Here is a 17,610-nt window from a genome sequence, read left to right on the forward strand (position 1 = left end):
TTAGGTTACATATCAGGAAAAGGTTTTTCACCCAGAGGTTGGCTGGACACTGGAACAGGCTCCCCAGGACAGTGGACACAACACCAAGAGAGTTCAAGAAGCACTTGGACATTTTAAGGCACATAGTGTGACTCTTGGAATGTCATCCTATGCAGGGCCAGGAGTTGGACTTCTTGATTCTGATGGGTGCGTTCAAACTCAGCAAATTCTATGATTCTTATTCTGAGCACCTGCCTTTGACATATTTCTATGCATTAATGAGATTGCCCTCTGTTTTCTCTTGACTGAACAGGCCCAGTTCCCAGTGTCTTCTCATACGGGAGATGCTCCCAACCCCACATCATCTTTGTGGCCTCCGCTGGACCCTCTCCATTAGTTCCTTGTCTTTCTTGCACTGAGGAGCCCAGAGGTGGAGACAGTAAGTGAGAGTGAGCACAAATACACAGAGCCCGACACTAACGCTGTCTGGCGGCGGGAAGGGCAGGGATAGGGACGTTCCCCTGCCGCGGTGCCCGCGCTGAGGGGCGGCGGGCGGCGCATGCGCGGCGGAAGGGGCCGGGGGCCGCCGCCTCCTCCCTCCGCCTCCCCGCGGGCCGGGCCGGGGCGCGCAGGCGCGGCGGGGCCGGGGCGGGCGGGCCGAGCGGCGGCGGCGGCCGGGGGGAGCGGCCGGGGAGGTTCAGCCGCGCTCTCGCTGTCCCTGTCCCTCCGCGCCATGTTGTTGTGAGCCCCGGGCGGGCGGGAGGGGAGGCAGGAAGGAGCGGCGCCCAGCGGGAGCGGCAGGAGGAGGAGGAAGGGGCCGGCGGGCGGGCAGGCGTGTCCCAGCGGCCGCTCCGGCTCCATCGCCGCCAGCCAGCCCGTGAGTACCCCCGGGGGGTCGGCGCCGCGCTGGGAAGGCCGCAGGCAGGCGGAGTGGGCGGGTGGGCCCCCCTTCCTCCAGCCCCCTTTTGTCTGCGGGCTCGGCTGCGCGCCGAGGGAGGGGAGAGGGAGGAGGAGGAGGAGGGAGGAGAGAGGAGAGAGGAGAGAGGGAGAGGGAGGGGGCCATGTTGTGGCAGGTCACCGGGCGGCGCGGGGCCTGCGCGGCGGCCTCGCCGCCTTTGTGTCCGCCCGGGAGCGGCGCCGAGGTGGGGACAGAGGGAGCGCCGTGAGGGGCGGTGGCGCCGGGGGAGCTGGCGAGGGAGGGGCGGTATTGTGCACTCGGAGAGGCTCGGGGGGAGCCGACCCCGGCCCGGCGGGGTGTGCGGGGCCGCGTTGGTGCTCGGGGGAGCCTCGGGGGCCCGGGGCAGACGGGGGCGGACGTAGCACCGGGGCTACAATGGGCTCCGGCTCGGGGGGAGCGGAGACGGGGGCGGCGCTCGGACCCCACGGGCCATTGCGTGGTTGGGATCACACGGGCTTTGTTCGAACGTACGAAAAACTTGTGTTATTTTTTTAGTGCTCTTAAAGATAATAACCGCTTCCTGAGAGTGCAGCGAGAAGGCCGAATGCCTTTAGTAGCTGGTGGCACACAATGAAGCGCTAGGGTTTGATTCTGCTTCAAACCTGCCCGTGCAGACCACAAAAACAAAAAGTTGAGGAAAATGCCTCCTGTCCTGAGTGGATCGTGCGTACAGCGAACAGTTTGGGGTTAATCTCCGTGGCAGTTATTGTGCAAAGATTTTCGGGTTTTGTTTTGGCATTGTTTTCTTTTGTGTATTTCCTAAGGTCAGATCCTTATTTCTTTGAGAGAAAATATTTTGGGACGGTTTATATTCTTCTCGTTTACAGTTTGTAGCAAGATGGCTTAATACCAAAATGTGCAGCGTGTTTGAGATGTGATAAAGAGGTTCTTATCACCTGATTTCGGGATGCTTTTTTCTGAGCAATTAGATGTGTATGAGCAATGTGAATCAGTAAAACTTTTAATTCGCCTAATATTCCCTATATATGCTGCATGTTAACGAAATAGTTTGAGGTTTATTTTACTTTCTCTTTGTTGCATCTCCACCGAGAGATCAGGCCTTCATAGTTTCAGTGAGCTGATGGTGTAGCTCTTCAGGTATGTGGGATATGAATGCATTTGAAATATAATAACTATGCCATGTTACCGTTTTTACACATAAAGCATAGTTTTGTGTTATATTTAGTCACGTCTAGGTTTAGAACCAGATGTTAACAACAGTCGCAGTTTTGTTGAGAAGCTGAGGGAAATGTTGCCTGATTTGCTCAAAACTCTGTGTCAACACGAGTATAAATATGCTAGGGAAGTGGGAGAAGGAAACTCACATTAAAAGGGAAATGCTAATTTAGTGGTGGTGTAGTTTGGGTTAGATGGGTGGAAATGACACCAAATCACCTGACAGTTTTCTGAAGTGTTCAGGGTTGAAAATTTGGAATTTGGCCCAGCAGAATGGTTAGTAGGCAAATGCATGTGAGAAACTGCTTGATAATGCACATTCTGCAGTTTATAATGTGGATGGTGTGCATAGGAAAGTCCATGTTATTTGAATACTCTTTTTTCTGCGTTAATAACAATGGTTTGTTTTATTTTTTCCTGGAGTGTCACTTTGTAGTAAAAAATCTTCTGTGTTAGGGATGTTGGCACAGCGCTGAGGCAATTGTAGTTGTATCTGGTATCGTGATTGAGCTAATAGTGCAAGCAGCTGGCTGAAAGAGCTGGACTCGCCTGCCTTTTTATGAGAAGATGCCTCTTGTTATGACAGTTTATATTAAATCTTACAGTGGCTCGTGGAGTACACTGAAGGCTTTATGTAGCTGTTTTCCTTGGGTGTTCCTCTGCAATGCTCTCAGTGGGCCAGATGTTGCACATGTTTGGGGCAAGGGTGTTAACAGAACATCAGCTTACTGAAACTGTGAACTAGATCTGATTTTTAAACAGCACTTTCTAGTTCTTGCCCTTCTAGATATTGCCCCCTCTCCTTCATTTAGTGATATTTGAGTGTGCTCTGAATAATTAGCGTGTGTAGAAGCATTCTTCTTGATAATTTCATCTTTTTCTTTGTACACTGGTTTCCAAAATCCCCAAATTATTAGACCAAGTTTTTATACACAGAGGCAAGTAAGCCAGTAGAAGGTTTGAATTCCTGCTTGTATGTCTTCCTGCTTTTTTTTTTGAATGTGGAATGATATGAAAATCAGCTGTCTATTGCACTAAGAAGAAACATAAATTCTCTTTAATGTTAAATTCTTTGTTGAGAATCTCCTGTAAAATGAGCATTAGTACATTGTATTTTCTTTTTACAAAGTTTGATAGAAACTCTACAGAGGAAACAACATAAGACAGTAGACATGGTGTGTGAGTGCTTCTCATTGTGTGTATCAAAAGTGTAGGCATGGAAGAGAGTTATCAATCTGCTTTCTTTTCGAGTAATTCAGGTGAAAATGTTTGCCTCATTTAATTGGGATTTCCCCACCCATAACATAACTGTTGTCTTGCTTATTGCACATAAGCCAGTGCCCAGGCCTTTGTCTTGGCAATGAGGAAAGAAATCTTTCCTTTAAAAGCTCCTGAAACAAATAATACCAATTGTGTAGTGTTGCTAAGTAATGAAGTTGGAGGCACTTCACAGTCATATAGTGAAAAAGCATTTTAAATTGCATCAAAACATGTAAAGAATTCAGTTCTAGCTGCTTCAGTGTCATTTCAAACAAGTTATATAGAGTTTATACAATGGCTTGCATGCTGAAACTTTACAGCAAGATTTAGTTTGGATCTCACTCAGAGTAGCTGCTGTGGCTTTTAGAATAGTAGTCAAGAGCTGATATGTGAAATGTTTAGCTTACAAATAAAGATCTTTTCTCTAAAGATTATATTTCATTATTGCTTAACAGATACTTTTTCTAAACATGGTTATTTAAGAGCAGTTGTAGGTATGTAGAAGAAATACATCTGAGGAGGTTATGACAACCATCTTAGGAGTTAAGAAGAAAATGCCTAACTCCATAGCAAAACCATCTTAGTAAGGAGCCACACTAGATTTTTTTGTCAGTTCACTTTATATGCATCTCTTTGTGCTAAATTTGAGTGGTGATATGATCTGCTGTCCTCTGCAGGCTATGCTAAAAACACATCTGCAGCCTTTCTAGGCAGGCTTATTTTTTGACACCAAATATTTGTGTACTTTGGACTAAATAATCTGGTTTACATTTTGTAGTTGTGATTATTTTAAATTTAGTTTTTCATACAACTCCAGGATAGGTTGCCTCTTGCTTCACTGAGGTGTTGGCAAAAGTCTCAGGTACAGGTAATAGATCTGGTTGTCTGTCTTTCCATATAATGCTTTCAGTATGTAAATCCTAGTGGAAGTAAGTGGAGTCATGTCAGATCTATGTGTTCATAACTTTGCTCTTAGATTTCATCCATGTTTTTTTAGGAAGAATTTTGGGTGATGGATTGAACTAGTCATATGGTCATTTTGCATGGCTGATAGGAAAGTTTCATGTAGAATTAGATCATAAATCTCTTCAAAAAGGAAGTGAGTTTTTAAAAGCTGCATTAATTCTGTAACTCTTCACATGTGTGTATTGATTAAATACAAAGCTAGACTTGCTGGAAATGACTTTGTGTAGTTGATCTAAAAATAAGTCTAGCTTGACTCCTATATTTCAAGTATCTTCTGCTTGTCTCCTCTATGATATATATTGCTTAAATTTTAGTTCTGGCATGGTACAATGATGAGTTAATCACACAGTCTGAAGAAGTTGCAGAGTTTATGTTACTACAGTATTTTGACAATAAGCAAATACGTACTGTAACAGTGCTGATAAGACAAAGTAGGTTTAGATCTTGCATTACTCACAAAACCAAGATTGTTCAAGATTAGAAAAATACTCCTACCATATAACTGTCTATATATTATATTTTTCCTTAAAGATGTGACATTTGGTAGTCTGTAAGACTCCGTGAATATGGTAGAACTGTGTAGAGGGATTAAAGGACTGGTTTATTTTGTCTATATTTAGGATCTAAGTGTTGTAGTCTGATTAAATATCTATCCACATATGTTAGATTTTAATTGGACTTGCCATTTTCCTTTAGCGTGAAAAATAAGACATTTCTAAGAGTTGAATTTTTTTTCTCCCTTAAGAAGTACTTATCTGAGATTGTAGGTGGTATTTTGGGCTTTATTTATGTCCATTCAGATACCAAGAGGCTGATAATAGATCAGTTATGGAAGATTAGGAATGTGTGGAGATCATTAAGTGTGGGTGTTCAGGCAGAGACAGGTGTTTTTTCCTGACAAGATTTTGTCGATACCAGAGTGTTTTGCTGCTGTCATTTTTAATTGTTTTAAGCCAAGTCTTAAATGTTTCACAAGTGAGCTGTTGAATTTAATTTTAATCTGAGTCTGAAATCTTTGTTTTGTGAAGACCCCCACATGTACTGCTGTGCGGCTTAGAGACCTTTAATGTCAATTACTATGTTAGAATGTTGTGTGGCTTAACACATTTGAAAGAACAATTGAGACTGGGGTTTAAGAGTGAGATGTAGTTCCCATAGAAAAGTTAGTTTTCTCTGCTGCTTTGATACATAGTCTCCTAATTATAGAATCAGACATAGCAGTATAACAGAATTAGTGGTTTTACACATCATGAGTAATAATGTAAAAGAAACTGCTGCCTTTGTGATTGAAAATTGTATTTTGATTTTTTTAGCAAGGAAATACGTGGGCAAGCATTTATAATGTATGGAGCTCTACCATTTTAATATACTATTTTGTAAAAACCTCTGTGGTGCTTTTTTTTTGCTTGTAGAGTCGTAGTTTGGCAGTGGCATTTAAGATTTAAAGTTTAAATCAGTAAACATATTTCCCAGTAAGTATTGTTCTTGCATTGCTTGGACTTCTTTTGTTTTTTTCCAGTCCTAATTTATTAGAGCTATATATTTAAAGATATGTAGGAGAGCCTTTTTTGTTATTAAAAGTTTTTCTTTTTAGCTTTCTATGTGGAGTGAGCCTTTTTTGTGTCCTAGGCATGGATGAAGTGTCCTGGCTGGAGATCAGGGGAATGATGCATTGGTGTGGAAGCCAGTGGGGTTGGAGTAGGGGTTGCCCCACCTGAAGCAGTAGCTGCAGTAACATCAGGGCCCAGTTCAGGTGGAAACACCCCTCACACCATCCCTGTAACTCTGGTGTCAGCTGCTTCCAGTGCCCAGCTACCCCTCAGTGAAGGTTCTCCATGCCACAGTTGGAATTTCTTCCAGCAGCAGGCTGGAGGGCAGCTGTGTCTGGCAAGCCCTGCTGGCCCACAGGAGATGGGGTTCATATAAGTCATCCAGTAGGTTGTAGATTGGTTTTTCATTGAAACAGTTGCTGTGTGTTGTGTTAAATCCACATCTTTAAGAACAATATGTGTGAATTAAGGTGATTTTTCAATGCTGTAATAATACAACCTAAAACTTACCATTCATTTTGTTAAAGCAGTTATACATTTAACTGCATAAAATAATTTTGAAATGTTCAGTTGGAACGATTTTTTAACTTGCATAAGCATATCATATTTCTCTGAGTGCCTGTTTTTTATCAGAACATGATAAAATAATTAGTTTTGAATTTATGCAAAGCAATTGGTTCAGTTTGAAAAAGCATTCTCTCCTGGTAGGCTTTATGAGAAGTAATATGCATTTAGTACTGAGTCTTAGTTGTTACACTTAGAGATAAGAATGTTTTATTCAGGTGAAATAGAAATTGAATTAAGTGTAGTTTAAAATGTAACTCTCCTTTTGCATATGGTAACCAAGAAGAAAAACAAAACCCAGTTTTAAGTCTTTTGCCCTCAAATGTTTGACACAGCTTCCCAAGTTTCTTTTAAAAACTTTTGTTTGGATTTGAAGGTAGGAATTGCTTTCTCCCCCAGGATTCTGGTAGTGTGGCACAGTTTAGGTCCGCAAGGAACTTCTTGCACCTTCCCAAGTATGTAGGGACTGTACATAAAAATGTAGTAAGTATTGGAGCAAATGTAAATAAGCAAAATTTGCTGACCTTATAAGCAGGAATGCCTGTTGTGTCTTCATCTTCTTCTTCACCTGTTCTTTCTCATTCTTTGATTTCTTCTGGCATTTTGTTTCTGGCTTTCCCTTTTACTATTTTCTTCCTCTTATATTGACCTACATAGCAAAATAGAAAACCTTTTATCTGACGTCCTGCTTCATGCTGTATCACACTCTTTATTACTTGTGCAGAAGCTATAAAGAAGTTTCGTAAATCTAAAGTTTGACAATATTTTATTTGTCCATTTGGATACACTTCCTGAGAATGAAAATGATGAGTTTTTCCTCACTAGTGGAAGTTGCAGAAGTAATGGTTCTGATTTTCACTAGCATTTCTCAAGGCTGATAGGTTGTGTAGGTGAAATTATTCCCAGATAAGTAAGTGCTGAATAACAGTTGCATCTCCCTTCTGCCATCTGCTTTCCATCCCTAGTGATCAGAGCCATGCCTTTATCAGAAGCTTTGTTTAGTTCAGTTAGGTCCATCCAAACATCCAAATACTTCTGGATTCCTCTTGCCAGGTGACTGTCATGAACCTCATATGTGTTTTCTGGTAACTTGAATGGGGGATGCAGAGGAGCTACTCTTAATTTTTGAAGTGCTTCACTGGTTCTGTGCATTATGAAGATTTGGTGAAGGGGAAGCTGCTCTTTGCTGTGCATTATCCATGTGGGAATAGCAGTTTTCACCTTACTGTCATCATCATCTTACTGTTGTGCCATTTTTTTACTCATTTGCTCTCCTTCTTCAGTAGCAATATAAACCAGCAGAAATCAAGGACAGATCAGGGGACTTCTCCATTTCAATTTTTTGAGTTCTGTGTACCAGCGTTCTTTGGGATTTAGTTAAGATGAAGGTTACTGTTTTGCTCGAGGTGCTTCTGGTTTTTCTGGGTTTGGTTTTTTTTTTGGGGGGGGGTGTTTGTTTGTTGTTTTTGTTGCTGTTTTGGGGGGGTTTGTTTTTGAAAACTATAGAATTAGATGTACCAAAGAAATGGGTTTTCTAAAATCTGTATTTATGCAAACAGTGGATGGAGTTTAGCTAGGATTATGTTCTGTGTCTACTACACAGACTGCATAGGTTAAAATACTAAAAATAGAAATTTTTTGTGCATTCAAAGAAAAAATGGAAAGAAAACTAATGGAAGCAAATATAGTAGATAAATATCTTGTAATGTCTGATGTTCAAAGAATCACTGAATGGTTTGGGTTGGAAGGGACCTTAAAGATCATCCAGTTCCAACCCCCCCACCCTGCCATGGGCAGGAACACATTCCCCTAGATCAGGTTGCTCAAAGCCCCATCCAGCCTGGCCTTGAACACTTCCAAGGATAAGGCATCCACAGCTTCCCTGGGCAGCTGATGCCAGCAGTGCCTCCCCATCCTCATGATAAAAAATTTCTTCCAAATACCTGCTGTAAACCTGCCCTCTGCCAGTTTAAAGCCATTTACCCTTGCCCTATCCCTCCATGCCTTGGTCCAGCTTTCCTGTAACCCCTCTGGGTACTGGAAGGTGCACTAAAGTCTCCTCAGAGCCTTCTCTTGTCCAGGCTGAACAACCCCAGCTCTCCACCAAAACCCCAAGAACTTCTCCTTAGCATTGTGCTCCATGCAGCTTTTCAGGGGTATGTTGCAGGGTGGTAGAAGTGCTGCAGCCTTCTTTGAAGTGTCTCCTTCAGAAGCTGCTCAGAGTAAGGCCACAAGAGCAGCCATTTCAAGTCCTTGCACACACACGGGCCCAGATAGCTCAGCAGAGGAGAGACAGGAAGGATCCTTGTATGATGTACTCCAGCGAGGGTTTATTGCATCTACAGCGCCAGAGGGAGCACGGACAAAGACAACAAGGTTAAGTAGGGGGGACAGAGGGGCAGTGCAAAGGGCAGTGGCTTACAGGGGAGACTGGGCTGGCCACCAGGGGTACCACAACCAGTGAGGAAACAGGGAAAAGAGAAACCAGGGGAAGTTTGGGGAAAGGAACTGGGATGGATCAGTGTTAAGCAAGAGTCCATGGGGGAGTCCTTTCTGTCCACCCAGGTTGGGAAAACTATGTTAAGTCTCTCCAAGGCAATGCTCTGGGGATTTTCCTGAGGGGGAGGGATTCAGAGGATTCCACAGTGATTGTCTTCTGTCAAGTAAGTCCCATGAGCCTGAGGCCTTAATTGCTAATTTCAAGTTAATAGAGAATGTGGGAAAACCTTATATCCACTTTCATACTAGAAGATACCTGATACTTTCTGAATGACGCTAAGTGATACTTAGAAGTGAGTTGAAAGAGTTGCTGTTGCAAGCCGTAAGACAAACAGACCAACTTGGTTGGAGTCACTAATGGATTGTGAAGAATCCTCAAATTAGTTAAAATGCTAAAGAATCTCTGTAGGAAAATAAGAAGTTGATAAATATACTTCATTAACTGCAAGAAATTAATTCCTGGGAAGACTACCGAAACATTATGTTGGTCTTCTGAAAGCGATCTGAAATAACTTCAGAAGAACTGAACATAAGGCAGACAATGTCTTTAGTAAAGATAATTACTTGTCTACTAGGATATATAATTTTTACTGTGGTTAAAGACTGAGGAGTTACTTGTCAGTGTCCCTGATAAGGAGTTATTGAGGGATGAACTGTGGGAATTATCACTGAAGTGTCAATAGTTGGAAGGCAGTTCATGCCATTAATAAGATGCTTTAACTTTTGGTCAGCTCTGAAGTGATCAAGTAGTTGGATTAGATTATTCCTTCCAGCTGAAATATTCTAAGTTAATTCACAGTAGCATTGGAGGCCTTTGATTGCTCAGAGAAAGATCAAGTGAGTTATCCTGGAGATCCATGGTAGTATTGAGGCTTAGTGTACCTAAATTGGGAATTACCAAGACTAATGAAAGAACTCCAGGTGGCACAAACATTTAAAAGAAGAAGAGGAAATTCAAACACACCACAAGTGGATTCAACACTTGGTTGAAATGGAAAATTCTTTTGCTAAGTGTCCACTTGACACATTGGTGTCCAAATTAACCAACCACTGGCTCAGAACTAACATCATTGTCTTACAGAACATTTCAGCATAAGAGGCACAGAAACATGCCAGTTGTTATTATTCTCAGTCTGATGTGTTCATCTATATCTGCTTCAGCTGCACAATAAAAATTGAAGTGGTAGACAACGGTTACTAATGGTCAACACTTCAGAGACTTGAACTATTTTGCAGGCAGAGGGGAAGTCTCTAAACAATAATTTGCAGCATAGAAGAGAGCAGAGGCTAGAGGAGCATGCTTTGCATGAGAGGTAATAGCCAAAAACCTTTGGACACTCAGTTGAATAGTCATGCATGCAGAACTCCTCAGTACAAGATGTCAAAGCCAGCACAGTTAATTTGAGTTGGGACACCATTGGCATCTTCCATATTAAAACAGTAGTGACCATCCAGTCACTGACAAGGTTAAGTATAAACTCCTTAACCTAGAGATAATCATCCCTGATTGTCATTAATCTTTCTTTAAAATATTGAATAGTGAAAAGAGATATAAAGGATAACAAACTAAGTATGAAAGCTATTTCACTTGAGGCTTTGACATTTTTTTTCTTTCCCTCAACATCAAAAAAGCATTTCAGTCTCTGGTAGCAGAGCATTTGAGGAAGACTGCTGTGTGCTGTGGCATCGTCCTTTTGTTCACATCCCCGTGGGGCTGCAAATAGGTTAGTGATCTGTTTGTCATAAATTCACATAATTTCAGGAATGAAGAATTATCTAGGATAGAAAGGTTTAGTGATCATCAATCAGTATGTAATATTTGGATTTACAGAGAAGTTTTTTGTAAAGTCAGGATATATTTTCTAGGATGTCAGACTACTTGCAGATGTTCTTCCACATGCTGAAGCAAGCAGCTACAGCAGTGTGATACTGCCCAGGCTACTTGTCCTGTCTTTTCCTATTCAACTCCATCTACTTCCCTCCCTCATGGCAAAGGTAGTTAAACACTTCATTAGTTTAATCTGAATACTTTAGGTTGTGAATTTTAACATGACCTGGGTGTTTTTGTGTCTTGCTTTTGAAGAAGCAAGAGGTGATAGGCAAGACTGACAGAGAAAAGCTTTGGCTATTGCAGCCTTTTCCAAAAGTCCAAAGGGTAGTGGTGCTATAAACAAAAGAACATAAATTGTGTCTTTACCCAAAGTTTCAATTGAACTGCAGTTGCTGCAACTCATTTGTGTTAGAATTGACAAACATCTCAAAGTTTTGTGAGTAGCTGCTGTAACAAAGAAAAACCCTTTCTTGGAGGGGAAGAGGAGAGAACAAAGGAAAGAGTCTTACTGAGTTCAAGAGCTTTTTGGTAATTCTGTGGTCTGGAGGAGAAGCTGTATATTTGTAAGTATCCATCCTGACTTCCGTGGGGGTCTATTAGAACTAATATAGCCATGAGAAAATGTATAGATGCTATTAAACCAGCAAAATGTGCAAATACTTAACAGGATGAAATGGACAATTCCTAGCAAAATTCTGCCTTGTTTTTTTTAATAAGATTATTTTGTTTGTTGTTCAAATAAGATAAACTAATATGTTTGTGCAATACAAATTGGGAAATCATTTTTCCGTATGAGACCTCACAGTCATGTAGCCATTCCTTGAAACAATGAACATAATCTCTTCATTCAAATTGAAAACAACATAATCTGTTTCCTGACCTTACAGTGGGAATTGCATTTCCTCAATCATTAGTTCTTCCTTTTATAAATTTTACTTAAAACTGTCCCTAGAAATCTAAATATGCTTGCAGTTCAATTTTATTTCCAATCTTTTTTTGCAACTTTTACTTCAGCTTAAAAGTGTAGTTGTGAAATATAACAATTTTTAAGTGATTTCAAACAAATTTTCATCAACAGATTTTTAAGACTTTTTCAAGTGTTAATCACGTATACAACACACAAATACTTTGTTAGTTTTTCATTGTAATAGCTCAAGTTTTATCTTAGCTGATTGATGGGGGTGTTCTCCCTGTAAAGGTAAAATCCCTCTGAAGCTGTTTGGAAGATCATTTATTTCTGTTTCTGCAAGGAACAAGTTCTCTAACAACTTTTTTTAAGTATTATCTTTCCATGCTTGGGTTTGCTCTGGTTTAATTTTGAGTTTGCCATTGTCATCAATTAGTTCCAGTAGCATTTAGCTCCACCAAACTAGAAACCCAGATTATGGTTGTTGAATGTATGATTTAAGCAGCTTCTTAAACTTGCAAATAGCTAAAACTTTCCAAGCCTCACAAACTAGGAGAAGAAATCTTAGACTGGCAGGATTTTCCGTTGTGCCTAGAGGAGAGCTGAGGGGGAGGGAATTTGATTCCTGTTTTGGAAAATCTGTTCCCTGTTAAAAAATCTTGTTCAATAAGTTCCTGGAGAAATTTTTCTGTCACAGTAGTGTTGCATGAGATGGGACAAATACTGTGAGTTTTTTGAGTGAATTGTAAGGTTGGGCCTTTTTTTCTGTTAAAAAAATTAAATGTCTTGCAACTTGATTAGTGAGCTATCACCTTATTGCCTGCCTGCTTGTGACTGTCAGTCTGGATAGCAGACATGGCTGGAAAGGGGAAATATGTCTGTCTTTCCCCTTTTTGATTTGAAGTAGCTGAAAAAGAGTATTTTGTGATGCATTGCATGTGGTTTCATGTACTTGGACCAAAAGAAAAGCACTGAGAAATTTTTGGTGATATGCTTTAAAGCACTTCCCTAGATAGAGAGAGGAAAATTACAGCGCTGAATTTTGCAGATACTTGGGTTGTATTGTTAGTATTTTCCAGCATGTAGTGCATGGAATAGGCAGCTTAATGTGGACCGTCATCAGGGCAGGGAAAAGGAGAGTTATTGCAGTCACCTGACTGTGCAAGCACGTTTGTTCTGTGTGACTTCTGTTCTTTAGAGACTTTTTCTTAATCACTCCTTCCAGTCACATGTGCTGTTTCTGTATGTCTGCACAGTTTCTGACCTTTTCAGCAGCATTTCAAACTGCAGGTGATGGTTTCAGCCAGTGAGGAACTTGACCAGTTTCCCCCCACTGCATATTGTCTCATGTGATGTCAGGTGGTGAGCTGCTACCTCCTGCACATGGACTTTGTGTTAGTTGTGTCTTTATTAAATATCTTCACCAATGTCCTTGTGCTGTCCAACATACTCCTTTATAGTTCCACCTGCCTTGATGTCTCCAAATACCTGGCAAGCATTGTAGAATGTCTTCATGTGAATGACTGCCTTATCTCACTTTACCAATTTGGTTTCTTGTTGTATCAGTCTTTGTACTATGTCTTAAAGTTCTTTGAAGCAGAGTCCTTCTTACTTTAGTGCTTATTCAGTAATTAGCATAGGGAGAGCCTGGTTTGATATTACAGGAAACAAATGGCATGTGGTCAACTGTGCATTATCTTATTTACATATATATAGATAAACTTCAGTGTGTGCTTGTGCAGCAGTGGCTCTGCACAGAGTCCATTCAGGTCTGTGAGGAGTTACTGGCAGCAGCATAAACCTGAACAGTACTGCTGCTTCCAGAGGGGGTGTGGGCTGGAAGTGGCCTTGGAGCACTGCAGTGGGAGCCACAGACCTGAGCTGGTGGTGTATGGAGCCAGCTAGAGGTTTTTTGCATTCATTCCCATGTGGTCCAGGTTCTAGATGAGATTGTGAGTGAGGCCTTGTTCTAAACACGGTTATTGTGTAGTTGTGGAATTTTGTCCTAAAGTTAAAACTTGTTTTAGGCATTCTAGGAGAGTTTGTGTGACATCCAGGTGGTGGGAGCCAGAAAACCTAGCTAAAAAAGGCTGCATATAGGCCTTCAAGCCAAACTTGGCTAAAAAAGGCTGTGTATAGGCTTTCAAGCCTTTTGCATTTGCAGCAAATTTCTTGATAAGTTCTTATTAATTTCTTTGCATTATTCATGATGTCAAGAAAATAAAAATGTGAGTTAGTGTTAGTTCTTTTGCTTAATATAAGTTCTTATCTGTGGGTTTAGGATGCTGTTTGCCTTTTTTTAAATGTGATTTAAAATTGGTGGTTTTGAAAATATGAAACTGCTGTATTGCACAGAGGAGCTGCATTTAGCTTTCTGAGCTACCTTGACTTGGTACCATGACATTAAAGTCAGGGTGAAGAAGGCCCTTGTGTGTCTTTGTGAAGAGTTATGTGAAAGCTTTTTTCTCTTCAGTGTAAAGATGAGGAGAAAAGCAAAGTGGATAAATAGTGAAGGGAAGCCTGCAGCTGGGTAAATGATTTCAGGGAATACTTTTTGTGTGAAGATGAATAACCTGGAATTTAGACATCTCACCAGAGATTTTGCTCATAAAATCACTGTCTGATATTTTTTTAGATGATAATTCAAATGTGGGTTGTTTCTATTCACAATTTCTGCTTTTGCCTGCCGTACATACTGTGTCTGTTCATGTACTGATAGCAGCTTTTACATGTAACTGCTCTGAAATTTTTGGCTTCTTAAATGAAAAAGTTGAAGTATTTGGCTTTAAATCCATTGAAGCACAGATGTATCAATAGCAATCTTTGAACTAATTTTTGTTAAAAACCTTTTGTTGCTTCAATTTCAATTCTAAATAGCCTGCTTAATTTTATTGTTTACTTTTGTTTACTGTCATTGGTATAAAGTCTTTGATGTTATTTTAGACTGTTTTTTACTTCCTTTGGAGGACTATGCTAGCCAGCACTTAATGAGATATTAATGTCCAAAGCTAGGCTGCAACTCTTAGTGAATTAGAAGTGATGCTTACTGAGTTAAAAGTAGTCTCTAGTTGTGTTTTTTTAGAGTTAGCTGGTTTTTCCAGCTTTTAGGCAATTGTAGAAATCTACAGGTAGTTTAAATGCATGTTGTCCAAAGACAACATCCTTAGAAAACAGCTGAAATCATTGATAACAGCAATTTCTTTAAAGGTCCATTCACCTGCTGTAGACAGGTAAGTAAAAGACGCATGTGCTTCCCTGTAGCAAGGGAGGAACTAAAAAAATACACTGAAGGAAGTTAGTTTTACTATTCCCTGGCTCTCCTTGAAGTTATGCAGAGTTTAAAAGCGCAAAAAAATTCAAGGTGGATTTTGAAGCGGACTGACATATACTTGAAACCTTGGGCTTTTTCACTGTTGTTTTATGCTGGGGATACAGAGAAGTTGTGTGTCATGTCAGCACCTTTCTTTGCAAAAGCTAGTTAGTTGTAGTTGAATGAGGAGTCTAAAAATTCCAGGCTCTATGTTCTTTTGGGTTTTTTTTTGTAGTATCAGCTGTTCAATTAATTGTAAAAGAACTAAGTAGTTTCATCTCTGGTTGTAGCACCCACTTTGAGAAGATCAGACTGTGTTGGTATCACCTAGTTTCTTCTTGCCTGCTCAGGAGGGGGGGGGGGGGGAAGCAAAACCGAAAGGCCAACATTTAGTTCAAATGGTACTGGATCGTGAGGGAGAAGAATTCATAATGCTGGAAACTTCTGAGCAGAATTACTGGGAGAACTTCAGTTTTTCCATGTAGTGTTACTGAAAACGAAATCCTTGAGAAATTAATATTTTCTATGGCAAATGAATCTTCCATATTCTGGAGGAAACAAAATGAAAGTAAATGCTCTGATGAAGGGGATTGTTACTTATCAGTTGCTGGGGGTGGGAGGAATGTTTATGATATCAGCTCTACAATAACACAAAATCAAACTGTTTCCTGAAAATTCTGTTAGAGTGACTTCTGGAATTTCCTCAGCCCCACTTTTAATAGGTGCAGTGTCCATGTGTATGTACATACATATGAAATAATTTTCTTCATATAAATGATATTATGTATAAATGAGTTATGTTCCATGGAATTCCTTAGGATCACATTAAGATGGTGTTAAAACCCCATAATTTGTCAAACAGAAATTTAGTCTAGGTTTTTGGTTTTTGTTGGTTTGTTTTTTTGTTTGGTTTTTTTTTTCCCACTTTTCAGACATTTGTGTAGGAGAGATGCTCTGTTTCAGATTTCTTGGTAATAAACAGAAAAGTGAAGATAATTGAGATTTCTAAAGAAAACACATCTGCAGAAAGAATATTGATTCAAATGTAGAAAATTCATTTATGGAAATTTTACTTGATTCGAGGCCTGTGGTTTCCAGTGTTCCAGTTCTTGTTAACACATTTAAGACAAGCTTGTTGACTCTATTAGAATGGAAAGCTATGTTTCATTAATCATTACAAAATACAGCGAGATGAATTGTCCCTAGTTCCTGCTTGTGTGTAGATATCTCTAGAGATTATACAGTTTTCATCTTCAGAAAAGGCAAAGTTTTAAGCCTTTTTTTATAGTATATTGCCTAGAAAATACTTAAATTTTATTTAAAGTTTTTTAGTTTACTAAATAAAGCTTTTGAATGAGAGCAAATGATGAAGCAATGAAAGCTGACGTCTCAAAACAGCAGCACATCAAATTAATGTCACGCTTCTGTATAGAAGTAGCTGGATTGTTATTACTCACTGACAGAGCCTTTCTGTGTAGAACAGGATAATAATGGTTAGAAATTTGGCTCTTAAATTCCTCTAAACTTCTGTTACACCACTTGCAGCACTTGCTACTGCTACCAGAAAGGGGATGCTGACTAACCAGCTTAACAAGAAGTGTAGATATTTAAAATTAGGAAAAAAAGAGTTTAGTCATATGCATTTAAGTAATCAGAACCAATTAAATTAAGCATGTTTAGACAGAAACTGCAACTCATATTTCATTTCACAGCTTTGTTTTCAAATTTCTGAATATATTTAGTGTCTTCCTTTTTTGTTTCTGGTATATTTATGAGGGATCATAAGAGTGAGAGTTGCAGAATAATGTGTGTGGCAAAGGAAAGTGAAGAGTCTCACCAAACTACATGGGATTTGTACCTAAACTATTTCATATTGATAATTAAACCTGTGTGGAAAAAAATTCTTGTATGAAAATTAGTTCTTCAGTTTGATTTCTGAGCAGTAAAGGACCAGTCAGCCACTTTTTTTAAGAATTACATTTTCATGTATCTCATTTAAATTATCTAAAAGGTGTATGGGAAATATTATTTTAATCACTTGTTCTAATTAAATTTTTAAAATAATTTTCTGTTTACAGAAGCTCTCACTGGACAAGTTTTTATGGGCTTTTTCTTCCATTTTGTAAAATTATGTTACATTTTAATCACATTTCATTTTGCAAACTTCTATTACCCTCCCTGCTGTGCTGTACGTTTCTTAGAAACTCTTTTGAATGGATAACTACTTACACAATTAAAAAAGTGAGAAACCTGCTAAGGTTATGTAGTCTAAACTATATGCCCTGTTTATGTAGGAATATATCACTTCAGCTTTTTAAATGGTGCAAACAGTGTGACTGTTACCAATGGTTATGAAATCTGGTTTTAGTATAAACACATTAATTTATGTGAGCCTGGTAGCTCTGCCAGTATTTGGCTGTACAGATTAAAATCCTGAACTTGAGGACATTTGACAGTAGTTTAGGAAAACTTGTACAAACAGTTCTGCCAGTCTTAGGGCAAAGCTTGAACTGGTTGGGTGGGAAGGAGAATCATGACAGCCCGTGCAAAGAAGAGGCAAATTTCTTATGTGATGGAGGAGTTCATTTTTAGGGGGAGCAAGTGCAGTTA

General features: G+C 39.9%; 1 protein-coding gene across 8 annotated transcripts in view; it reads left to right on the top strand.

The window, feature by feature from the left end:
* The first annotated feature begins 676 nt into the window (after positions 1–676).
* PUM2 (pumilio RNA binding family member 2) overlaps positions 677–17,610 on the top strand; it is a 68,784-nt gene continuing 51,850 nt past the window's right edge. For 3 of the 8 annotated variants that reach the window (XM_036379529.2, XM_036379530.2, XM_054514204.1), the window contains exon 1: positions 677–856. The gene's annotated coding sequence lies outside the window, so the exon portion shown is untranslated. The remainder of the gene's footprint in view (positions 857–17,610) is intronic. The other 5 variants (XM_036379531.2, XM_036379532.2, XM_036379533.2 and 2 more) reach the window with 4 other exon arrangements.

This window comes from Molothrus ater, chromosome 3, assembly GCF_012460135.2.
Source record: "Molothrus ater isolate BHLD 08-10-18 breed brown headed cowbird chromosome 3, BPBGC_Mater_1.1, whole genome shotgun sequence".
NCBI classification, from domain to species: domain Eukaryota; kingdom Metazoa; phylum Chordata; class Aves; order Passeriformes; family Icteridae; genus Molothrus; species Molothrus ater.